This window comes from Callospermophilus lateralis, chromosome X (assembly GCF_048772815.1).
Source record: "Callospermophilus lateralis isolate mCalLat2 chromosome X, mCalLat2.hap1, whole genome shotgun sequence".
Classification (NCBI taxonomy): domain Eukaryota; kingdom Metazoa; phylum Chordata; class Mammalia; order Rodentia; family Sciuridae; genus Callospermophilus; species Callospermophilus lateralis.
Window position 1 is genome coordinate 15456577 of NC_135325.1, and position 26896 is coordinate 15483472.

Genomic DNA, 26896 nt, shown 5'->3' on the forward strand with positions numbered 1-26896 from the left:
ATGAGATAGGACATATTCAAAGCCAATTAATAAGGTTTCCTCTGCTGTACAATATCACTATAAGCATATTAGAGCTTGATACACTAAGTTTCCTAGTTTTTGTGATCCACAGCTAAGCAGAACCCCATGTTAATGAACAATATCTACTTTTAAAAACTCCTGTGCAATATATAATACATATAAAGAGAATATAAATGTATATGCCTTGCAACAGATAATAAAAATAACAATACATTATAGGAAGGTATAAATATTACCAAGAATTTTTGAAGTTCCTTTTCTAGATTTCAAACTCTTCCTCCTCTATAAGGATTATTCTAAACTGTGAGTAAATTATTTCCTTGCCTGTTAAAATAGTTTTATTTCATAAGAAAACCTTACAGACTTAAATAAAAATAAAATTATAGACTATCCTGTCATTTGTGTTATCACTCATCATTGTGTTTTTAAGATTCATCCATGTTGATGTATTCAAATTTAAAACAATCATTCTCACTTCTGCACATTATTCATTATAGGAATATATGCTAATTCATTTATCCACATTACTCATGTTGGGCTTTCAAGTAGTTTTCAGGCTACTGTGCAATTCTTTACAAGTTGCCATGAATATTCTTTCATGTATCTTTCCATTAATATTAGCCTTGAAGCCATCATTTTTCTTCACAAGACTTTACACTATATATTTAATCAATTTTGCATTTATCTTGCAATTACTTTAAGGAAAACCTTATTTTCCTCATTCTGGCATTCTTAGTCAGCAGTTTACTGTAGGCCTTAGAAAATGTACTCACATCACATTAGATAATTCAGAGAAGCTCTGAAGTCAATGCAGCAATGCCAATTAGATGCCTCCACAAAGCTGTTTTCCTAAAGGGCCCCAAAGAAGCCTCTAAGATATTTTAAGAGATACAGCCCATATTTAGGTAGCTCTAGAACATCACAGAATTTTTTTTCATAAAATTAAGTTGACATTCCCTAATTATCTTTGATTGATTTAACTCCAAATAAATATATTGAGTCTCTGATCAAAAAAGAAAAAAGGGCATACTTCCATCTTAAATTGTTAAAATAGTCATTCATTTCAATGTCCACTTTAAATTGAGCAGCTGAAGGCTGTGGTTGTGGCTCAGTAGAGCACTCATCTGGCACATGTGAAGCACTGGGTTCAACTCTCAGCATCACATAAAAATAAATTTAAAAAAAAGATATTGTGTGTGTGTGTGTGTGCGTGCGTGTGTGTGTTTGTGTGCGTGTGCGTGTGCGTGTGCGTGTGTGTGTGTATATATATATATATATATATATATATATATATATATATATATATATATAGAGAGAGAGAGAGAGAGAGAGAGAGAGAGAGAGACCAGCTTATTTCAGCCTTGATTACAGTGAGGGAGTAAATTTCTCACAAAGGGAACCTGTTAGATTTAATAAAAAATGCTGGGCACCAAGTTTAATTTCAATTTCAGATAAATAATGAATAAAATTTTAGAGGAAGTGTGTCTAATGTGATATTTCACATCTACTGATACTAGAAGAAAAGTATTTAGTATTTACCTGAAATGCAATTAACTGGGCATCCTGTATTTTATTTGATAACCATATATCAATTCTGGCAGTTAAGTCTTCGAGGTTTGCCTCAAGCTATTTGAATTTTTGAATTGTTTAAGATATTTCCCCTTCCTCTTTGGTACCGGGGATTGAATCTAAGGGTGACCAACCACTGAGCTATGATCCCCAGCTCTTCTTATCTTCATTTTGAACCAGGATCTTGATAAGTTGCGGAGGCCAGCTTTGAACTTGAGATCCTCCTGCCTCAGCTGCCAGAGCCCCGGGGATTAAAAGCTTCCGCCACTGCCTAGTTCTTAAAATATTTCTTTTATGTAAGGAAGTCACTAGCCATGGGGCATTTAGCTAACCTTTCACAGTCCTTCCTTTTATCTTCATTTCACACAGTACATGATCTTCAAACCCAAGCAATGACAGGCTCAGGCAAACATTTTTGCTTAAGGAAGCTCACTTTCTTTTTTTTTTTTTTTTTTTAAAGAGAGAGAGAGAGAGAGGGAGAGAGAGAGAGAGAATTTTAATATTTATTTATTTATTTATTTATTTAAGTTATCGGCGGACACATACAAAACAAAGATATTGTGTCCGCCGAGGAAGCTCACTTTCGCTGATAGTTCTGCAGCTGAGTAGAAATAACAGGTTGCAGGCTACGACCTTGCGGGCCTGGAAGAAAACAGTCATCTGAAGATACCGGGAGAGATTATAAAGTATGAAGCCTTCTGAACTTCATCGGCCACCATCCTGTAACTGCCTCAGGCAGATATTTCCGGTTTTCCTTCAGCCTAGTGGTTGGAATTTTGTTGCCGCTAGGCTATCCGTTCCGTTTAGGGTTGCCTGCCTCCTTCCCTTATGCCCTAGCAGTCCGCTTTTCCTCATTCCAGCCAACCACTAGAAACATCCTTCAAAATGTCTGATCCCAAGAACCGCCCAACTGCCTCACCAAACTTAGAAAATAGAAGCCCGTTTGGCGTCTCTGAGGAGATGTCTGGCTCAGAGGCGGGGAGAGATACCTGTTCAGAGGTTGAAAAGGAGGCCCCAAAATTGATGGCGGAATTGATTGGAGATGGCGATGTCCCTACCCATGTCCGCACAGAAGGTGAAGGAGCAGACCCAGAAAGCTCAAGCAACACCGTCCATTTTCACACTGAGGAGGACTTTCACCATTTCGTCAGCTGTGAGGAAAGCCTGTACCATCACCACCTAGAGGAAGAGGAGGAGACCGAGGAGGAAGATGAAGAACGACAACAGCTTCAGGTATGTGCACAGTACCGGGAGAACAACCGTGAGGATGAGGATCAGGCCCTGGAGCACTGGGTGACTTCAGAGACATCTGCCCTCCCGAGACCGCACTGGCAAGTCGTTACTGCACTCAGGGAGCGGAAGCTGGGTTCCAGTGCTCGTTTTATATATGAGGCCTGTGGGTCAAGAATCTTTGTGCAGCGTTTCAGCTTCCAATATGGCCTTGAGGGCCATTTAGGTTGTGTGAACACTGTGCATTTTAATCAGCGTGGCACCTGGATGGCTACTGGTAGTGATGACCTACGGGTGATCGTGTGGGATTGGATAGGTAAGCGGCCAGTACTGGACTTTGAGAGTGGCCACAAAAATAATGTCTTCCAGGCTAAGTTCCTTCCTAATTGTGGTGATTCCATCCTCGCTACGTGTTCCCGTGATGGCCAGGTACGGGTGGCAGAACTATCTGCTCCAACATGTGGGAAGAACAGTAAGTGTGTGGCCAAACATAAGGGAGCTTCTCACAAGTTGGCCCTGGAGCCAGACTCCCCTTTTAAGTTCTTAAGTTCAGGTGAAGATGCCATTGTTTATACCATTGATCTCAGACAAGGGCAGCCAGCTTCAAAAGTGGTGGTAACAAAAGAGAAGGAGAAGAAAGTGGGACTATATTCAATCTCTGTGAATCCCAGCAATACCTACCAGTTTGCAGTGGGTGGACGAGATCAGTTTGTAAGGATTTATGACCAAAGAAAAATTGATGAGAATGAGAACAATGGAGTACTTAAGAAATTCGTTCCTCATCACATGCTCACCTGTGATTTCAAAACAAGTATCACCAGTCTTGTGTACAACCATGATGGCACAGAGCTCCTAGCCAGCTACAGTGATGAAGATATTTACCTCTTCAACTCCTCTGACAGTGATGGAGCTCACTATGTTAAGAGATATAAGGGCCACAGAAATGATGCCACAGTGAAAGGTGTCAATTTCTATGGCCCCAGAAGTGAGTTTGTGATGAGCGGTAGTGATTGTGGGCACATCTTTCTCTGGGAGAAAGCATCTTGCCAGATCATTCAGTTCATGGTGGGAGACAAGGGAGGTACTGTCAATTATCTTGAAGCCCATCCTCACCTACCTGTGATGGCAACTTGTGGCCTGGACCACGATGCCAAGATCTGGGCACCCACAGCTACAGCCTCCACTGAGCTTACTGGGTTAAAGAATGTGCTTAAGCAGAACAAGCAGAAAAGAGATATAGATAACTTGTACGATCCTGACATGTTTGACAGTCACATGCTTTGGTTCCTCACAAGTCACCTTACACAGAGAAATCATTACCAGCACTGGGGAGGTCCTGGCCTTCAGGGCATGAGTGCAAACTTACTTGAGTCTTCCAGCACCTCAGATACATCTGAGGAAGAAGAAAGCCAAGACTGAATGCAGTGCTTGTCATCCTGAGGGATTCATCCCCCCTCAAGCTAGATGCCACCTCAGTGGACTTCAGAATTTAGTTTAAATATAGATTTACCTTTTGTCGGTTCTGTTTTCTATAAGATATATTAAGAAACATTTTTATTATTTCCTTCCTCTTTCCTTTCTCTTTCCTCCCCCTGCTTCTTTTATTCTCTCTTTACTCATGATCCTTATGTGAATATATAAGTAAATTGGTTACGCCTCTCTTTCTTCCATTTTAGTTCACCTCTAAAATTTCCTAATTCTGGTATCTATCTTCTCATTTCTGACACTATAGAAATTGCCAATTTTAAATATTTAGTAATTTAATGCTGATTAAATTTAAGTTCTTCATTTGACCCAAAAATTTCAGAAATATGTTTGCGCTTAAGAAATAAAGTTAGATAAACAGTGTTTTCCTTCCTTGAATGCTGACCCTTGACCATACATATACCAAACACAATTTGTGTGTGTGTGTGTGTGTGTGTGTGTGTATGTGTGTATTATAGAAAAGGAAATGAGAAGAAAAGGTGGGTAGGTAACTTCCTAACCATATAATTCACCCCCTTAGAATAAATAACTTGGTGTTATCCACATTTACTGAATACATATATTAGTAATATTGAATAATTTGATAAATTTTGTAAAAACTAAATTAAACTTAACCCATATGATATTGTTTATATACTGCTCTTTCAATTTTCTTTGTTGGTTTTTTTTTTTTTTTTTTTGGTTGAAAAATCTCACAGGATCACCTTCCAGTGAGAACTCCTGGGACAACCATCTTCTATAACATGCTAACTAGGAATGTAAGAATTCCTCATTGTTGACATACCATTTAAGTTAACTTACTAATAGCATTGTTGCCATAAAAGATTTTTTTATACTTATAAACATTTGATGTGACCATTAGAAAAATTCTATTAGACATTTGTGCACTGTTTAAAATTCTTGCAGTTATTTTTAAGAGATTGAAGTATTTAAAAGGTATTTTAGCCATATTTAAAGTAAATTTTGAATGTCCAATTACTATTCAACAATATCTTTTTAAAAAAAATTTTTTTTAGTTGTCAATTTTTCCTTTATTTTACTTATTTATATGCCATGCTGAGAATCGAACCCAGTGCCTCAAACATGCTAGGCAAGTGCTCTACCACTGAGCTACAACTCCAGCCCAATAATATCCATTTTTTACAAATATTTTTAGTTGTAGATGAGTATGACACATTTATTTATTTGTTTATTTGTTTATTTATTTATTTATTTTTATATGGTGCTGAGAATCAAACCCAGTGCCTCACACCTGCCAGGCAAGTGCTCTACCACTGAGCTACAACACCAACCCCAATAATATCCATTTTGTTTTATGTTTTTTTTGTATAACTAAATGCATATCACTTTCCTCCAAATACAAACTAAATAACACACCTTGTTTTCAGACTTTTGTTTAGGAAAAAAAAATGATGTAATGAAACATCCCATGACCTGACAATACCTTTCCTCTGGTAATACTTCCTGAAATTGGTATTATCACTCCTGTTTGGGGTCCAAATAGATAAATTCGCATAGTGAGATTAGATTTTGGAATGGATGCTATCTTGAGCAAAGTTCCTGTTCACTGAGATTCAAAGTTAGGAACCTGGGGATTTAGCAAGCAGAGAAGCCCCTACCTGTCTGCTGTTAGGAAAGGAACTTAATAGTCAACAAAGGGGCACTTAGATAGCCCAGTGATTCTGAGAATTGTGTTTTAAAACAGGATATAAAGAGAATTATAAACTATGATCTCAACTTTTGGGCACTCTGTGTAACTGGATGGGATGTATATTAGCAATATTAACAAAACATTGAAAAAGCATCATTTGGGATTTCAAGTGACACTGAGTGTCAGAACAATGGCAAAAAGCACATTAGTTAGGTAGGTCTTTTTCCACCTGCTGTTTGTGAACAGCTCTTCCTCTGTGGGGAATTCATGCCCTGTCAATTTAGCTAAGCTAAAACTGTTCAGGGTTCCCTGCTTGTATCTCTGGATTGCTTGTGCTATGATGCATTTGGCAAAAGATTTGGAAGGCAAAGGTAACATAGTAGACATATTTGTTTTATGCTCAGACAGTAGGAACCAGGGGATCAGGTGTTGCTGCAGCTCATGCACATTTTGCTTATATGCTGGCTTACCTTGTTGGTATGGAGTAGCAGCTGGGCCTAAACTACTCTAGCTTCCCCTCATATCCTCCTTTAGCATCACCAGCTCCCTGAAAAAGAGTGCCTGCTCTTCAGGCTGGAGAGTCATATCAACAGAGCTGGAGGTCGGGAGGCACTGAAAGATCAACATGGATTCCAGTCTGTCTTTGTTGTCCCAGATAATACTCATGGATTCTATTTATCTTTGCTTCCTCCATTTTACATCCATCTTTCCATCCTCATTTCCCTACTGATTTCAGGTTCCAGCATCTGAAGCAAAGACAAACACCTTACTAAGAACTGCTTAAGCAGCTTCCACAACTAAATAAGATACAGACCCTATTATAATTTTGTAAGTCCCTTGTTAAATATATATGTTTCTGCTTCTCTGATTGAAATCTGTGTGATAAAACCTCAACTCTACATACTTTGCTATATTTCAAGTTCTTGAATATTTGCCATTTGGAGGAATTAAAGTTCCCTAAAGGATTCTGTGTACACACACACACAAACATACACCCAAGAGGAGGGAATTATATTGAAGGTACAGTTATGATTATAGGTAAAAGGCAAGTTAGTGAAGTAATGGTTACAATTTTAATTTATGCACATATTGGCCTTATGAGTATATAGAATATAACAATACCTGTCATGAGATGGTAGGCAAAACTAACAATTTTCTCAATTCCATAAGCAGGTGAAACTGCACCTTTAGTTTTAATTTTTCAACACCAATTATTTTCATTCCAACACGAAATGTCTATAGGACAGGTCTGTGTAGGCCCTCATGGCCTTTATGCAATATTATAATTGTCTCCTAATTATGCACAGAATTTAACCACATAAAGTTGTAATAGATGCCAAACTATTCTTTTAAAAAGACATCTGTTGGCAGCCATTCCTTAAAAAGACAGGTGTAGAAAAGAATAGAAATGGAAAAAATATAATGGAACATAATTACTGAAGGGCAGACCTAAAATTTTTTGGAGAGTTTGAATAATCCAGCAGAAACCTTTATCATTGCTGATTCTAAAATCAATGAACCAAATAAGAATGCAGTGAATCCACAGTGGATTTGATTTTAGATATCCTGTGATCAACTCCTATGAACTTCACTATCTTAATTTGTTTCAACTTCAACCTCAGAAGTAAAACGTGAGGCTTGAAATTTTCAGATTTAGTTCTCATGTCTTATGGAGCACTTAATATGTATTTGTTTGCTGGTTAGTGAGAGATCAGAGAAAAACTTTCTTTGAAAGTTTTCATTAAAAGGGGGTTTGGAAGGTCCCCATCATGCTGCTTCATTCAGAATACAACATGTATTATTTCTTCCAAGTTTTAGCAGTCTCTGTTTCTAGCACCATTATATAGGCAATCATGTATGGAAATTAAAGACACATACTGTCGAAAGAATATTCAAGTGTAATTTCTCAGTGGTTCTTTATAAAAACCATATTAAAATTGAGAAAAGGAAACTTAAGTTTAGCAAAGTTAAATGTATTCTCCAAAATCATCAGCTAAGAATAAAGAAGGGGCTCAAATAGAATTCACAACTAAATTAATCCATAGAATAGTGGTACACTCATCATTGTTTCAGTTCATGACAATCTAGTTTAGTCAACGATAGAAAGTGAGAGCCTAATGGCTCAGAGTCTTTTATGACATTTAAAAATTACTTTTCATCTATTAAGGTGGCCATAATCTCACCTTAGACTTCTGTCAGCTATATGAGAAAGCAGAAATGGCAGCCATATTTAAAATGCAAGCCTCTTGAATTGAAATGGAGGTCACTGAAAAAAAAAATCAAAGCAAATCAATAACAATGGGTAAAAGAAAACAAATTAAAAATATAAAAACTACATATTGGGATAGGGACAGTATTTCAATTCTCAGCTACATAATAAATCTGGAGGACATTATCTGAAAAACTTGTTCTTACACAGCTCTCTCTAGAATCAAATTCAAATAACAACTCATACTGGTTGACTGGCTGTATGGATTATTCCGATAAAAAACTGTAATGGGCCAGATAATCTAAGGGCTATCTTCCTCATTTGACAGGTATGACCAACACTATGAGGGACTGAGATCCATGAGAAATGAACAAGGGCATTTGTAAAACTTTTAAAAATATGGAAATATGAAAATAAAAATTAACATCATCATATAAACCAAATATTTGAGGAGGGAAGATTTTTTTTCCACATGATTTCTCATAGTACTCCCTCTCAACAAAAAATTCCTATGAAATTTTAAGCATTATGTCACCTTGTGCTTCCATATCTCTGTCACTTTGACTTGACTCTCTTGCTTCCCCTCTTATAAGATCCTTTTGATGACATTGGATCTACCCAGATAATCCTGGGTAATCTCCACATCCTAAGATCCTTAAATTTCATTACATTTGCTAAGTCAAATTCTCATAGGTTCTGGGGCCACTTCAGGAAATTAAGAAAGAGCAACTGTATCTCAAAGGATTAAATTTTAATATATGCTAACTAAAAAAATTCAACTAGAATGTTAGAGAATCTTGGAATGGAATATGGACAATGATAAATTAATCAAACTATATTACAAATATATGACAAAACCTTACTGAAGCAGGTAGGAGAAAAAGTAACTGACTTAAATAACTAAAGTTGTGTTTTAAAGGGAAACAATAAAACTAGAGCAAATGGGGCTGGGATTGTGGCTCAGTGAGCTCAGAGAGCTCACCTAGCATGTGCGTAGCCCTGGGTTCGATCCTCAGCACCACATAAAAATAAATAAATAAATAAATAAATAAATAAATAAATAAATAGTGTCCAAAGACAACTAAAAAATAAATATTAAAAATTTTTAAAAAACACTAGATAGAAGCTAACCAGTTGGTAAGTTTGTTTCTCATTGAAGTTTGGGCTACTAATTTTTAATCTGCTTTTCATGTATCATTGGGTCTGAATAAACCAGTAAATGGATGACAGATGGTGAGAATAAAGTTTCTCATTGTCATAAGAAATTATAGATAAGCAAGGAAGGAAAAGTAGATGAACTCTCCACTTCTTGATTACAGACATCATGTATGATATCATCTATCATGATATCATACATGATAGAAGGAGAAATAATTTTAGAAATGTGGATATACATCAATTAATGTCTCTACATAAAATTCATAACTCTCTCTACTGAGAGACTCTGGGAGAAGTGACAAGTTGGTAGCAACACACATACCCAGAACCCAGATCTTGATTGCTAATACTAATCTACAATAAAAGGAACCAAGAATCCTTTAAGAAATGGCTGAATATAGGACTAGGGTGGGGAATACAGGAGATGAACCTTGAGCATATTGAAGTGCTAGATGACAAGCAAGTTTCCAAAGGATGGAAACATATCAAAGGGATACATAAAACAAAAGAAAAAGTTCCCAAAAGTCAAAGCTAAAGTAATTTGATAAAAAATGTGGTATTAGTTACAACTCAAAGTATAAATTTTTATGAATCTACACTGATATAAATGAATGAATAATTAAGACAATGGGCAAGAAGTTATAAATCTCCCCACAGAAAAATTTGAAATATCCTAAGTAGATACTCCTTCTAAAGATGGAGGATTATTCCCCTCCCTCTTTGAATGTGGGCTAGATTTAGTGCCTTGCATCCATATAAGTGAGTATAAAAAGAGGAAAATATAGTCACTTCAGAGTAAAGAATTATGACAAATATGGCTTGACTAAGAAATGTAGGTTAATATCACCAGTGATAAATCATATTGATATAATATGCCTACAATATGATACAATGATAAAGACATTCACCTCTACAGTTATTCTTCTCCAAACCACATATAACACCAGTCTAGCCATGATATAAATATCACACAAGCCCCAAATTGAGAGATATTTTACAAAATGTCTGGCCAGTATTATTTACTATTTCTAAAACCATGGACAACAAGGAAAGAATGAGAAACTATCATAATAATATAAGGAGACATAATGGTGATTGGTAATGTGGTATACAGGAGGAGATCCTGGAACAAAGGACATTAGTGGACAAAGTGGTAAAATCTGAATGAAACTGAAGTTTTAATTAATAGTAGTGAACCAGTGTTAGTTTCTTTGTCTATTTTTTTTTTTTTTTGGTAATGGTTGTTGGGTGTGTGGGAGATTCCCCCTTCTCGGAGAACATCATGGAATCCTTTACCCTCCCTCTCCTCTCCAAAGAGCGCCAAGCCAAGAGCGCCAAATTCAAAGGTTTCCTAGACCAATCCCCACAGGACACAGTGTCTGCTCGCTGTTCCTGAGTCACCCACCTGGCAATCAGCACCCACCAAGTCCCCTAGGCAACCCTTCTTAAGCCAAAGCTTGTAAACACACGCTCTCTTCTCTCTCCTCTCTTCCCTCTTCCTCTTCTTTCTCTTTTTCTCTTCTCTTCTTTCTCTGCCCTCTTCCTCTCTTCCTCTCTGCCCTCCTCCTCTTCTCTCTCTGCTCTCTGCCTCTCCTTTGGGCAGCCCCCCAATAAAATCTCTTGGTTGAATCTCCATCTTGGGTGAGTCATTCACCTTTCACTGGGGATTGAATTCAGTGGCACTCGACCACTGAGCCACATCCCCAGCCCTATTTTGTACTTTATTTAGAAACAGGGTCTCACTAAGTGGTTTAGTGCCTCACCATTGCTGAGGCTGGCTTTGAACTCGAGATCCTCCTGTCTGGGCCTTCCCAGGCACTGGGATTACAGGTGAGAGCCACTGCACCCCACGGTTTCTTAGTCTTAACAACTAAACCAACTATTACAGTTTGGCTATGAGGTGTCCCCTAAAAGCTCATGTATTAATGCAGGGATATCTAGAAGTGAAATGATTGAATTGTGAGAGCCATAACCTAATCAGTCCATCCTAGTTTGAACAGGCTGGCTGGGTGGTAATTGTAGGCAAGTGAGGTATTGGCAGGCAGAGGTGAGTCACTGGGGGTGTGTCCCGGAAGTATACATCTTCCCTGTGGCTCCTCCCACTTTGTATCTCTCTCTGCTTCCAGGCTGAGGGGAGCCACTTACCCTAAGTTATTCTGCTTCAGCTTGTACCCACAGCATCTGTGCACTGAGACCTCTGAAATGGTGAACCTCAAATAAATTCTTCCTTCTCTTAAGTTGTTCTTGCCAGGTATTTTGGTCAGAGCAACACAAAACTGACTACAACACTAAGGTCATGGAAGATGTAAACATTAGGGGGAATTGGTTGAGGGGTATATGAGGACTATTATCTTTGTAATTTTTCCATAAATCTAAAATTATTCCAAAGTACTGAAAAAAACCCTGTTAAATATAAATAATAATAATAATAATAATAATAATAATAATAATAATACCCTTGGGGGGGGGAAAAATCCCTGACTATATAATAATAATGAAATAATAATTCTGATGTTTATCGTGAGTAAAAATAATTTAGTTCCCTTGGTTTTTGCAGTCTATACTTATTTTGTGATTCGTGCTTAGTAATTTTCATTATTTGTGACCTTTTAAAATGTCCTCTTATTTCACTCTCTATTTTGTTCAGTGATGTACTTCTGTTAAGTTACTTCTAATAGAAGTTCAATTAAAAACTTTAAATTGAGGGGCTGCAGTTGTGGCTCAGTGGTGGCGTGCCTGCCTGGCATGCATGGGGCACTGGGTTCGATTCTCAGCACCACATACAAATAAATAAAATAAAGGTCCTCAACAACTTTAAAATATTTTTTAAAACCCTGTAAATTTTGAAATAAAGATGAAAATTTCAAAGGACAACATTTAGCAAATTCCAAATATAGAGAAAATTTCTTAAAGGGAGACACATTAGCAAACTAAATTGAAGAGTACTTAGTATTTGAGGAGTGTATAAAGTATTCATGCATAGCTTCTTTATTTAAACCATTGATCATTTAACACAGAACTTGCATATTTTTAGAGCATATATTTTTTTTCAAAATCTTTAAAATAGAAGTAAATCTTTAAAATAGAAGTAGAGTGAAAGCCAGAGTTTGTTGAAAGATATATAGGAGAGAATGTAAAAATAGTGAGTGTAAGCAAATCTTTCAAGATGTTTTGTTATGTAGAGGAACATAAAAATAGAGTGTTAGCTGAAACAAAACAATTAAGGAGAATTGTTACCACCTTTTTTTCCTAAAGATGGAGGCTAACAGAATAAATATGTTGATAGTAAACATCTAGGAATGAGAGGGTAATTAATGAAGTAATGATGTAGGACATAGTGGAAAACTCCCCAATTCAAGTCCTTGAGGAGATAGAATCTAGAAATCAGTGAAAGAATAAACTTTCCTAGGATTAAGCCAGATTTTATAACTTCAGAGGCAACTAAATCAACAGGTATGGTAGTAGGAAGATGAGTATGGGGAGTCTCATATTACTGCTTTGACTTCCTGTCCAGTAAAATATGAGATAAGGTCATCAGTCTAGACTCCAGTGGGAAGAAGTTTTGTAGTTTTAAAAAGAATGGAAACTACTGGAACTTATTTTCTCAGAACATAGGAAAGTGAACTTACTAGGGAAATGTACCCTTTTCCAGGAATTTAGAATTTCAAAAATAAAATCATAACTAAAAGAATCTGCCGTGGCCATCACCTTAATGAATGCTATTTGAAATGCAAATGTAGCTTGGAAATGGATTTTAAAAAGATGTACATTAAAACCTTGCTCCACTGGAGTCAGCAGAGGTGCTTTCTCTGATTTAGATAACAGACGTTATCTGGCATTCATGTGCAATGTCAAATCGGTTTCATTTAAGATTCATTTTGTAATTTTAATTTCCATCACAATCTTTATAAAGACTTCTGTTGATTATGCAGACACATGTGCATAGAGAAAGCACTCAGAAATCCAGTGTTATACAAATCTAGGACCTTCCTGGAGTGATCAGGAAAAAAGACTTCTGCAGAGTATGATCACAGGCAGCAACGCTTTAGTACCGTTTTAGAAACATAGTTATATTAACACTAGCTCTCAGGCATACTGGCCTAGAGCCTGAGAATCTCTGTAATGAGTATTAGATACTCCATTATGATAAATTAACCATACCAATAGAGTCCAGAACAGTGTGTAAAGAAAAAGTTTGGTAAAACAATCCCCTCAATTTCTGAGTACAGGTGTGTTTTAAAGAAAACAGTGGGGTAATGGGATTGCCATTAAAGGCTAGAACTCTCCACTGAAATCAGAAGTCACATTAGGGCAATTACTATGTTAGATCCAATTGAAGGGCAAAGACAATAAGGCAATTAAGGCAATTATTCTTATATTTTAGCACAGGAATCACATGTGAGCTTTGTGTAAATCATCATTTTGTTAAACTCTCATATTAATTCTACTCATGTATTAACTATATATTAGCAGATTGTCTGTAGGTTCTATTGTATTGTTTGTAATCAATTATTCTTTAATTTATCCTTTTGCACTATTTAGACCTCTTATTTCTCTCATTGTTTTCCACATTGGCTAGGATCACCTGAAAAATATTGAATGGTATGGTGTTAATATGCATATTAGTTTGTGCCGCAGTCTGGCTAGGCACAAAATAACCAAGCCGCCACACAGCCTTGTAGGTTCAAACAGCAACCTTTATTCCTGAACTCTCACCGCCACTCTCCACCCGCACTCCCCAGGAACCTCTCTCTAAGGCCACCCATGTGGCTCCTCCAGGCACACACCACACCAACCAGAAATCCCTCCTCCGGACCTTCCTGAACCAAAGCAAACCCTTCAGGAATCCCCGGGAGAACTCCAAAGCAGCAGGCGCCCGAGGCAGCAAGACCCGCCCCACTGCCCAACAGTAAAGGTCAAATATACAATACAATCAATCCAGCATCACAGCAATTATATATAGCTTAACTCAGATCATCATCTCAATTGTTCCCTGGCATCACCTTTCAAACATTCCCTCTGGCAAATGCCAGGCATCATTCTGACCAGCCATGGCTGTCAACATCTCCCCCCTTCTGTTTAATTAAACAACAAGCAATGTGGCTTAGGGACCTTGCCTGTCTTAGGTTGCCCAATACTACATATGGTCCTTACCCGTCATCAGGTGAGCTGACCTCAAGGCGTCAGCCTCTTGTCTTAGGTTGGTACCACTGCAATTGGATCTTACCCATCACTGACTACCGGTCCAGCATACAGCCATACTTGTGGATAGGCCTTTGCACCAGTGGGGGGGTGAGGTTCTTTGCCTCACCTCCATTGGCCCCCAAATTTGGCCTTGGTGCCAGTGGGGGGGTGAGGTTCTTTGCTTTACCTCTGTTGGCCCCCAAATTTTAGCTGAACAACCATCACAAGCAGAAGGGAGGAGGATACAGAAATGCCACGACACCCAACCAATTGACGGCTCCTTTGGAAAAATTGTACCACCGGTGACATCATCAGCAAAGATAATCCAGCACTACCACAATTTGCTGCACCAACAGATAGTTCACAGTGCATACAAGTGATACATAGTCCAGGCAAGTTCTGCAAGCAGTTCAAAGCAGAGGAATCTATTAATATGTCCATTTCCACCCAAAGTAAATCGACTTCTTGATTGAGCACCTCTTGTTATTATTCATTGATGCATCAGTTTATACAGTTTACTGTGATAGCTATCGAAGAAGCTGTAGCTTAGTTTTATCTTTGTCTTCAACGGCACTGGGATGAAGATAGGAATTCTGGCAATTATGGCTAAAAAAAATTATGTAACATTCCAGCAGGCACTAAGAAAACAATTTTCTGAACAATTTACATTATCCTGAACAGAATTATTAAATATAATAAAAAGGAAAGGTGAAAGTAAACAAACAGATCTGTTAACCTCCTTTTTTTGTTCACATATTAAAACAATCCTCAACAACTGTTTACCCAATTTAAACTAAACCATTTAAATCACGTGAATAAAAAAAAAATATTTGGATCCATTTTTTTCATGAGCACTCCACATATATACGGACATACGCACATACAGACATACAACACAAAAGAGAAGTGTGCACACATAACATACAACACATAAGACAATAGTAAAGGCCTTGTAGCTTTACACAGGTGAAATCTCTATTGCAATGTTTAAAAACTCCACAATCAAAAAATAGAACTGATCAGGAAAACATTAATCTAGGTCTGTATGAGCTCAAAAAATAAAATAGAACTTCATGATGTGGGAAAAGGCAATAATAAAATAGATATATATTTTTAAAAAGCATCCTGGTTACCACCTGGGTTTGACTCTACTTATGATATACCATCCTTCTTCCTGTAACTTGCATATGAGTCTGAAGGTATTCCCACAAGTAAGCCTCAAGGTTTCTTACAGTTGAAATAGGCCTTAATGGTGTTCATTATACATTAGTTTCCAGGTGTGGGAGAATCACTGTTGCAGATGTAAGAATAGCAAATGGAGTTCTGAATAACATCTGTTATGGATTTGAGCCAAATCATCTTCTTTTTGGTCTGTAGAAATCTCTTTAGTTAATCTCTCTGGAATCCAAATCGGCTGCTGTTCTCCCTGTGGAAACACACAAACAGACCCCGACTCCAGACAATCACTGGGTCAGGACCTTTCCATTGTCCTGTTAGAATATCCTTCCAAAGTACCTTGGGCTTATGTACATTTTTTGGACACATATGCTTTTCCTCAAAACTAAGCCCTGATGAATCCAAATTTAAAAAGTTTAGAGTAAAAAGGGTTATTTTAAGTTTATCTTTGGGGGATATATACCCCTTTCCAATTCCCTCTTTTTGTTTTAATAATAACATTTTAATAGTTTGATGAGCTCTTTTAACTATGCCTTGTCCCTGTGGATTGTACGGGATTCCTGTTATATGAGTAATGCCAAATGATGTGCAAAATTATTTAAAAGAGGTAGAAGTATAACCAGGACCATTATCTGTTTTTAACTATTTTGGAACGCCCACAGTGGCAAAATTTTGTAAGCAATGAGGTATAATATCTTTAGTTTTCTCTCCAGCATGAAGGGAGCCCTTCAAAAATCCGGAAGAAGTATCAACTATAACATGAAAATATTTTAATTTTCCAAATTCTGGCAAGTGGGTGATGTCCATCTGCCAAATATGGTTAGGTATCAATTCTCTAGGATTGACTCCAAGATTAACTTGTGGTAAAAAGGTCACACAATTGTTTTATTATTTGTCTAGCTTGTTCCTTAGTTATTTTAAAACACTTTTGTAAAGTATTAGCATTGACATGGAACCTTTTATGAAAATTTATAGCTTCTTCTATTGTAGAGAAAATATGTATGTCATGTGTAGTTTTCTCTGCTAAATCATTGCCCAAACTAAGGGCTCCAGGCAATCCCGTACGTTTTCTTATATGTCCTATAAAGAATGAATCTTCTCTGTCCCAGATTAGACTTTGTATAGTGAAAAACAAAGAGAAAACAGTAGAGGAAGGGGAAATCCTACCAGCATCTTCAAAAGATACTATAGCATTAACTATATACTGACTATCAGAAAATAAATTAAATACAGAATCTTTAAACATCACAAAAGCCTGCAATACTGCCTTAAGCTCTACCTTTTGAGCTGATTGTTTGGGTACTAAAAATGTAAAAGTTTGATCAGGGGTAACTACTGCTGCTGTACCATTATTTGACCCATCAGTGAATATATTTGGAGCATTCATGATAGGTGTTTTTCTTGTCATTTTTGGAAAAACTACAGGATGCGAAGACCAAAGAGACAACAAAGGATTAGATGGTAAGCTATTATCAAATGAAACATTAGATTTACACATGATTATTGCCCAAGTATTTAACTCATTAGCTAGCTCATCAATTTGATCCATAGTATACGAAGTAATAATTTTATTGGGAGAAATTCCAAACACTCCCTTTGCTGCTTTTATTCCTTTGCAAATTAATTATCCTACAGGCTCAGGATACCTAGTAAGAATAGTATTAGGAGAATAAGATAAATGTATCCATAATAATGGACCTTCTTGCCAAAATACTCCTGTAGGAATATTTTTTGTTGGTATTACAATAAATAATAAAGGCAAATTTATATCAATTCTATCCCAATGCATATTTTCCATATATGTTTTAATGATTTTTAATGCCTTTCTTGCTTCAGGCATTAACATTTGGGGTGAATTTGGATCTGATGGACCTTTTAGGATATCAAATAAAGGTCCCAACTCTCCTGCTGGTATGCCTAGATAAGGCCTTATCCAATTTATGTCCCCTAATAACTTTTGAAAGTTGTTAAGTGATTTGAGTTGATCTACTCATATTTGAATTTTTGGTGGACGGACCATGGTTGAGGATATTAGAACTCCTAAATAATTAATTGGAAAATTTCATTGTACTTTATCTATTGCTATCTCTAGATTAGAATTTTTTAATAAATTTGTAAGTGTGGCATAACATTTTAGCAGTGTGTTTTTATCTTTATGTGCCAATAATACATCATCCATATAGTGAAATATTTGTAGTTTTCTAAGTGGCTGGATTGCTTTGTTAACATAAATTTGACACATAGTTGGGCTGTTAGCCATCCCTTGAGGGAGTACTTTCCATTCGTATCCTGATCAGGACCTTCATGATTCAGTGCAGGGATAGTAAATGCAAAATGTGGACTATCCTCAGGATGAATTGGAATTGAAAAAAAAAAAACAATCTTTAATATCTATAACTAAAACATACCAGCTTTTTGGCAAAGCAGACAATTGGGGAATCCCCGATTGAGCAGGTCCCATAATAACCATCTCATTATTAATGGCTCTTAAGTCTTGCAATAATCTCCATTTACCAGATTTCTTTTTAATGACAAAAATGGAAGTATTATGGGGAGATACGGAAGGTTGTATATGTCCTTCCGCTAATTGTTGTTGACCAGGTCATGGGCTACTTGTATCTTTTCTTTAGTCAGGGGCCACTGAGGAACCCATACTGGTCTTTCTGATTTCCAAGTAATTTTTATTGTCTCAGTGACCCCTTCTGAAAACTCAATCCATGTCTATCTATTCCTTGATCTATTTGACTTGGTGCTGCTATACCTTGTTCTTGTTCTTCTAATATTTTTTTCTTTCCTAATATCTTGTCTAGCCCTAATAGTGGGCGCATTTGGATTCATTTATTTGTTAATGTTAGTCCTAATTGATCTAGGACATCTCGTCCCCACAAATTTATAGGAAGATGATCCAATATATATGGCTGTATAGTTCCTTCACATTCTTTAGGATCCTTCCAATCTAATACCATTGCATTTCTATGGGGATTTGTCGCCACTCCTAGGCCTTGAAGCGTTTGAGTAGCTTGTTATAATGGCCAATGTTTTGGTCATTCTTGACAAGATATGATGCTAATGTTTGCACCTGTATCTAGTAGCCCATTAAATTCATGTCCTTGAATATTTAGTTTTAGCATTGGGCGAGAATCTAAGTTTAAAGAAAGCATTGCCCAATCTACACCTGTGGAGCCTAATCCCCTGGAACCTCTTTCTATAGTACTACTGGAAAATTTATCATGCAGGCTGGGTATTATTAATAACTGTGCTATTCTATCTCCTGGTGAAATTACTGATATACCTCTTGGAGAACTAGCTATAATTTTTATTTCACCTTCATAATCAGGATCAATTACCCCAGGACCCAATGTCTCCCTCTTCAGCATCATGGGCAAATACCCAGTATTCTACTTCTTTGATACCTAGTTTTGTTAAACCCTCCTCCTATGGGGCAATTCCTTTTAAAATGTCCTGTTTGTTCACAATTGTAGCATGTTTTTGGCCTGGCATCTAAAGCCTGTTGTACTATAGCTGCCAAGACTTGCCCTTGTTCATTAATGTCTCTACATAATTTAATATATGTGTTTAAATCTTCATGTTTCCATGGTCTAATGGCTTCCTTGCACCAACGATTTGCTTGTTCATAGGCTAGCTGTTTAATTAATGGCATTGCTTGTTCTGTGTCCCCAAAAACTCTGGTAGCTATTTGAATAAGCCTATCTACAAATTCAGTCTAAGGTTCATTAGCTCCTTGTATAACCTTAGATAATTGTCCTTGTAAATCTCCATGTCCTTGTAAAGTCTTCCATAACCTAACTGCATCTGTAGCAATTTGTGAATATATAGCAGGATCATATTCAATTTGTTGCCGCTGACCCTCATAAGGTCCCTGTCCTAAGAACATATCTAGATTTCTCTGAGGATAACCGGCTACTGCATTTTGCCTAGCCGTCTCCGTGCAAAATTTCTGATTGGCAACCTTCCATAACAAATATTGCCCTCCATTTAGCACAGCTTTACACATGCTAGCCCAATCTTCTTGCATCATGTCCAAGTTGGTAATGGATTCGACCATGCTTATAGTGAAGGGTGCTTGGGGACCATAGGTTGTTACAGCCTCTTTTAGCTGCTTCACTGTTTTGAAATCTAAAGCACAGTGAATTTGCTGCCCTTCTGTCTGCTCAAATACAGGGCATGCTAATCTTTGAGGTCCTGTCTCAAGATCCCATCAATCAACTACGGGGGTTGGGGGCCCCACAGCAAAATTTGTCTCTATAGGTGGAGCTATTGGTTGTACTCTTATGCCCTCTGGTGATAGAAAGGTGTTAGTAGCAGCCTCCTATTGTAACTTTTTTTCTGATAGCCCCTTTTCCTTTAAATTTTCTTCTTCTCTCTGACTAACTCGAGAGACCTTCTCTTTTACTTGATCTACCATAGTCTGAACCTCTAACAATTTACTTAACATTCTTTCGGTTTGTTTTTTACTAATTTCTGATCTACTATAAAGATAACACAACCCATCAAAATAACACAAAACAAAACCGAAACATAATGAAACAAAAATGGAACAAAAAATCATTGTATCAGTTTTTCTATTTTCTTGACATGTGCATTTGCGGTCTACCTGTATCTGTTCCTTAGGGGTGAACAACTTCAAACCTTGAGCCAACCATTTTCCCCAGTTTGCCTGAGAAAGTTTTAGGGACAGGCATCTTGAAATAAAAACAAAATAAATCAAAACAAGAACACATTGTTTTTTGAAATGGTCACCCATTCTTTCGCTCTCCTTCAGGGGCGAGCAATTTCACTTATCTCCAAGCTTCAGGTGTTCCCCGCACGGGCCACGAAATGCCGCAGTCTGGCTGGGCACAAAATAACTGAGCCGCCACACAGCCTTGTAGGTTCAAACAGCAACCTTTATTCCTGAACTCTCACAGCCACTCTCCACACACGCTCCCCAGGATCCTCTCTCTAACACCACCCACGTGGCTCCTCCAGGCACACACCACACCAACCGCAAATCCCTCCTCCAGACCTTCCTCAACCAATGTGAACCCTCCAGGAATCCCCACGAGAACTCCAAAGTAGCGTGAGAACTCCAAAGCAGCGGGCACCCGAGGCAGCAAGACCCGCCCCATTGCCCGACAGTAAAGGTCAAATATACATACAATCAATCCAGCATCATAGCAATTATATATAGCTTAACTCAAATCATCATCTCAATGGTTTGCTGGCATCACTTTTCAAACATTCCCTCTGGCAAATGCCAGGTGTCATTCTGACCAGCCGTGGCTCTCAACAAGTTTGTACATACCATGGGTAAGTTGTGTATATTGAAATTCACAGATTGAAAATATAAAGATATTTGAATTTTGCACTTAACCACAACCAATATGATAATACAGATATTTCCATCACCCCAGAAAATTTCCTCACACACCATAGCCTCCATCCTGGGTAAACCTGTTATTTTAGCTTCTAGGTTTACAGATTACTTTCACTTGTTCTATAACTTCATATACTTGAAATCATAGTGTGTATTGGGTTGTATGTGCACTCTTTCACTCATTGTGATTTGCAAATGAACCCCCAAAGGACAATTTCAAGTAAAGTCAGACCCAAATTTCTTACCACCTTTTTTAATTGAATTTACAGAGTTTGCAAGAATTTGAGAGAAGGTTAGGGTATTTTTCCTTCACATAGGAGACTCCAGGGGTCTTTTTTTCCCATCTTTTTATTAACTTAATCTTTTTAACTGATACATAAAATCATAGAATTTGCACATATTAATGGGATACCATGTAAACATTGTTTGAAACATGAATATATTGCTTATACATCTTTTTATTAACTTAATCTTTTTAACTGATACATAAAATCATAGAATTTGCACATATTAATGGGATACCATGTAAACATTGTTTGAAACATGAACATATTGCTTATTCTTTAAATTAGGTTAAACATTTATTTCATCAAACATTTGTTATTTCTTTATAGTAAAAAGTTTTGAATTCCTTTCTTCTGGCCTTTTGAAACATACAGATTTTTATTGTTGTCTATAGTTACCCTACCATGTAGCAGCATGCCAGACTTTCTTGCTCCTGTCAGATAGTTTACAGTTACACAGTATCTGACTAAAACTTAATTCTGACTGTAACTGCAGGAAGCATCTATGATTCCTGTATGAACTAACAGACTGTTGGAGCCATTAGGCCAGGAAGCCCAGTCTTGGGAACTCCCAGAAGGAACCCCTGGTTAGAGAATGCCCAATTCATGTTGGCCCCCTGGTCTAGCTCACAGCTCAAGTTCAAACACAGCCCCAGAGATGGAATAACCTGCTAGAGCCAAACAGCCTTCTTACTCACAACCCCTATTCTGTTTTTCCTGAAGAAGCTCCTACCAATCCCTTTTGATCTGTAGATCACTTTTGATCTATACCACTATAAATAAAGCAAGTGCGGGTCCCTTGGTTAGAAGCCTTACCCCTCCGATGGGTTTAACCCATCACTTCCCCCACTCTTCATATTTCTAGTCTTTTGTCTTTATTTCATGGTACTATTTCCATAGCTTTACTTTGCAGCCAGGCATCCCTCAGATGGGTACCCATTCCCTCGCCCACGTGGGACATAAGCAAGATGTAACTTAGTACCCATTGATCAACCTTTTACTATTCCTTTCTGCCCCATTCTCCCCAGCATCTGGTAACAGAAGGATATAGACAATAGGTCCCAGGGAGGGAACTTCCCTTTGTCCTTTTGGGTCCTCATACTCACAGGACGGTGACTTCATATTATGTTCCTCAATTTGAAGTGGGAGGCAAGCCTGTTAATGCTCTGGGTGATTTCTCCACTACAGAAAATAAATAATTTGGATTCCTGAACTAGGACAGATGAGGGGTAGTTTTACTCTAATTAACTGGAGACATATTTTTGGTCTTTTTCCTGACAGAAGAGGGGAGTACAGGAGAAAATGTGTCTTATGAAAGTCTAGAGAAGGTAGACTAATTTTAAAGCTAGGGGAGCTCTATCTAGAGAACCTCACAGAGTTTCAGGATCTGGTCACAAAAGACTCTTGCATCAGGAAACTTGGTTCCTCTAATCAACATTATTTTTGCCTCCATTTCTCCTGCAGTGAGCGGGTAGTTTACTAAGGAATGTGACATATCCTGTCCTCAGAGGCCAGGCAGGGCTTCAGGTAAACTGCTTTTTGGAAAATAAAGCATGTGGGGACCAGCATTTAGTATGCTGTCTCCTCCCCCCATCCTGTTTCTCTCCTCCCCCATCCTGCCTCTCTCCTCCCCCATCCTGCCTCTCTCCTCCCCCATCCTTACATGACTAGTGACAAAATGTGGGCTACAGGTAGAGTGATCCAAGGGCAGAAAGGAGGCAGCCCAGGGGTACTTCATTAACAACTCCTACAACTACCTGCAGGGAAGAACAATTCCATAGAGGTGGTTACCTTAGTAGCAGGTAGAGAGGGGGAAGTATCCTGAGGATCAACATTTTTTTTTTCTTCCTGAATTAGCCCCCATCTTTCTGACCTACTCATTTATTACCTACACTGGCTGGATGATGATTGCTCTGGCTGCTTTGAGCTGAAAGGAGGCAACACAAGGAAGCAGTTAGGGTTTCCCTTTTAGGAATATTTTGGTCAGTGGAGGGGTCCGGTCCATGTCTGGTTTGGAAAGAATGGGTTGAAAAGTCATCTAGGGTGGTGTATGCTTCTATGAGAGGAACAAAATGACATGAGTACTGGAATGAGATTAATACATAAATGTTGCAGCACCTGGAACATGTCAGTGAATATCATGAGGATGACAGAAACCACTAACCTCTCATCAGGTACAAGAGGTACGTTTTTCCCATAACAAGGCCAGTTAGGACAAGGGCTTCATTTGGGAATATAAATCTTTAAGGATATTAGTTACCAGAGTTATCAGTAATGTGGGTCATATTTGGAACATGAGACCGTCATGCAATACCAGGGGTAGCCTGGGCCAGCTGCCTTCAGTTGTCTCAAGCCTTCCTCTGTCTCACCCATCAAATTTCTCCCACAGAAAAGAAACTGAAGCCAAGTTAGAACAGACATTCCCAACACCTGGGTGAAGGGAAATCCAATCTATCACTTGTGACAGGATGGTGGATGATGTTGTGTGCCCTGTGGGTCACTGCTAGGGCACGCACCCCCAAGACACAGCCCATGCCTGCACTTTCTCCCATGATCTCAGGCAGGGTGGATAAGGGCAGTGGTGACCTTCTGAATAGCCTGGGCCCCACAGTGGACTGGGCCATGCAGGAATCCAGAGAATGGGGAGGTAAATCAGTAAAGGGGATTGGCACATGTGAGCAGGCTGCCACTGGGTGCAGACCCAACAGGAACCCATGTTCTCCCCAACACATAGACTTTGTTGTGGGCAGCACTGATGCACAGAAAAAGCTGGACTGCTATTTTGGGGACAGTAAATGAAGAAGAGGGCTGAGGTGTTGGCGAGATTAATTGTAGAGCAGAGCTTGGCATAATAAGGGCTTTGAGCAGAAATTAAAAAAAAAAAAAACCTCGGAGGTAGGGAACCTCAGGTCATTTGCCATTTCATTAGCGGAAATTATCTAAGTCTTGGAGAATTTGGGGGTCAAAGACCACAAATTCAGAATTTGGGCCATTGACTTAGGTTGCCTAATTTAGATTGTGGCCAGACTGATGGAGGACCCCTGAGGACTGGGTGAGCAATAAGGCAACCTAAGAGGAAGTTCTATGGAATGAACTGAGTAGCTCCCATGTTGGAGAGGTTTGACCCATGTGACAGTCAAGATCAGGGTGTCCCCCGATATCACCCATCAACCAACAGAGTTCCACCAAAGAATGAGAGGACATACCCCCTACAGGCTTAATGGTGGGAACCCCCAGGGATCTGGACAAGCCAAAGGGGGAGGTCTCAGGCAGGGCACCTTCTCTGAGAAACTGGAAGGGATATTACCTCTCCAAGGAATGAGAAGGCCTTGTGGGAACAAAATGGCAGAAAGTGGCCTCTGATCCGGAGGTCTCAATGGAGAGAGAAAAAAAAATGGAGATGCCTTGGAATGGGGAGGGGTAAAAAGAACCCTCAAAACATCCCGTTCCTGCTCGGGGAACCAAATGAAAGCACACAAAAGAGAATAAAAAAAGGAAAAGAAAATGGAGTGAGACCTCATGGACCAGTGATGCTTTATTCTGTAATGCCAGATTCATAGGACCCCAATAGACCTCCAGGAGCCAATTCTGATGCAATCACACAAGAATCTTTATTGCAAGCTCCAGCCTGGACTCACAACCATTTCCGATGCAGTGGTCCCAAGGAGTGGGTCCTGGCCCTTTGTTCAGTGAGATTTTATAGGTTTGGGGGATACTCTATGTGTCACAACATCACACAGAAAATCATTTCAAACAACAACTCTTAACATTGATTAACACATTCACCAGCGGGAACAAGTTGGATAAGGGTGATTGGTTAGTACAAGAGGGGGATTCATTTGAACTGATTGCTTAATCCATGAGGAGTGTACGTGCTAAACTACATGGTTTCCTAACATGTTATCAATCACTGAGACTACTTGGGGGTTCATCTGGTATCCCAGGTATTTTCCCTGTCTCATGCTAATTGCTGGTTGCTAGGGGGTTGCTATGGGTCCTCACCTAGCCTGACTGAGTCAGGGACACCAGGCGCTGCAAATCTCTCCTGTTATTTACAGACAAACAACTCAGCAGGGTGGCTATGTGCCTAGGAATGCTCTGTGGGTTTTTCCAAGGACAAGGGTCATGGCCCCTCCCTCTGGACAGGCCTTGCTCTGAGGTAGAGGCTGGTTTCTCAAAAATGCAGTCATCAGTTTCTCAATGGAATGAACTGAGTAGGAAACACCAGAGGGGCACAACTTAAGGGGTAGGGTGGCCAGCCACCACAAGTTTCTGGGTTTTATAGAGCCTTAGCAGAGTCAGGTCATGGGAGGAGTTTTGGTGGTGGTGAGAAATTAATTTCAGGTTTGGCAGGAGGGTAGGTAGGGAACTAGTAAAGGAAGTTCCCTCCCTGGGTCCTGTAGTCCATATCCTTTAGTAACCACCATTCAAACCTCACCTTTCCATGAGATGTACTTTTTAGATTTCACAAGTGCATTACTTGTCTTTCTGTGGCTGACTTAGTTCACTTAACTTAATGATCTTTAGTTCTATCCATGTTGTTCTATCCAATTGGCAGGATGTAAGGATGGCCTTAGCCTAAGCAACACCATTTTAAACTCCATCTTAAAATAAACCTGTAGTCTCACCAGAAAAGACAGAGTCCTCTGATATGTCATTGGGCATAGCCTGATAAAACAAGTCACTTTCTACAACCCTGATGAGAGGGTGAAGTCACATGTCATTTGTCGTAAACTTGTTGTAACCCTGATAAGAGTCAGAGGGTATCAGGGCAGAAACTACCAGACCATATGTCCTCTCTAAGATGTAAGATGTCACTAAGAAACCTGGTAACAGGTGATAGAGCTCCCAAAATTTAGTATAAATAATGGAACAAATGAACAGACATTGAGCCAGCCAATACTGATGCACACATGCCGGAGAGCCTGATGAGGACCTGGACTGACATCCCATCTCTTATCATCTGCCTGATCCTCTTCACTGTCCTCACCACTCTGAAATTCTGCAGCAGCCTCGTGACCCTGGTGAGAAAGGTGACTTCTCTTTACGACGACTGTCTTCTCAACCAGCCACACAACTCCACGCCAGGAGAAGCCTCCATCAGTTCCTGACCGGATCACTGTGGTCTGGGTGAGTATGCATCTGCTGGACTAAGGAATAAGACTTAAGACTTTAAATCTAGCACTTAAGCTTAGCATGCAGAGGGAATGTCTGTAATAAGAGTGAATGTCATGATTAATAAGAGGGAATGTCATGATTAAGAGTGAAGTGCTAAGAATTAACTTAGAATTCGTTTCCTTTGAATTAGTTGTGTTTATTGCTTTATCAGCCTGAATTATTGTGATTGTAGTGTCCAGCATTAAGGATTGTCATTTTCTTGATTAAGAACCTATAGAGTGAAATTGTATTAAGTGATTTGATGAATAAAGCATTAAAAAAGGGCATTAGCACGTGAACATTCTTTATTTCTCCCCTTGACAGCATATGTCACACCTTTGCCCAACATGACACAGCATTTCATTATTTATGGATGATTCATATTCTACTGGTTG

The 26896-nt window shown here is 38.6% G+C and overlaps 1 pseudogene; it reads left to right on the top strand.

Annotated features, from left to right (window-relative positions):
* The first annotated feature begins 2550 nt into the window (after positions 1-2550).
* Positions 2551-4239, top strand: LOC143639337 (DDB1- and CUL4-associated factor 8 pseudogene; annotated as a pseudogene).
* The last annotated feature ends 22657 nt before the right edge of the window (positions 4240-26896 follow it).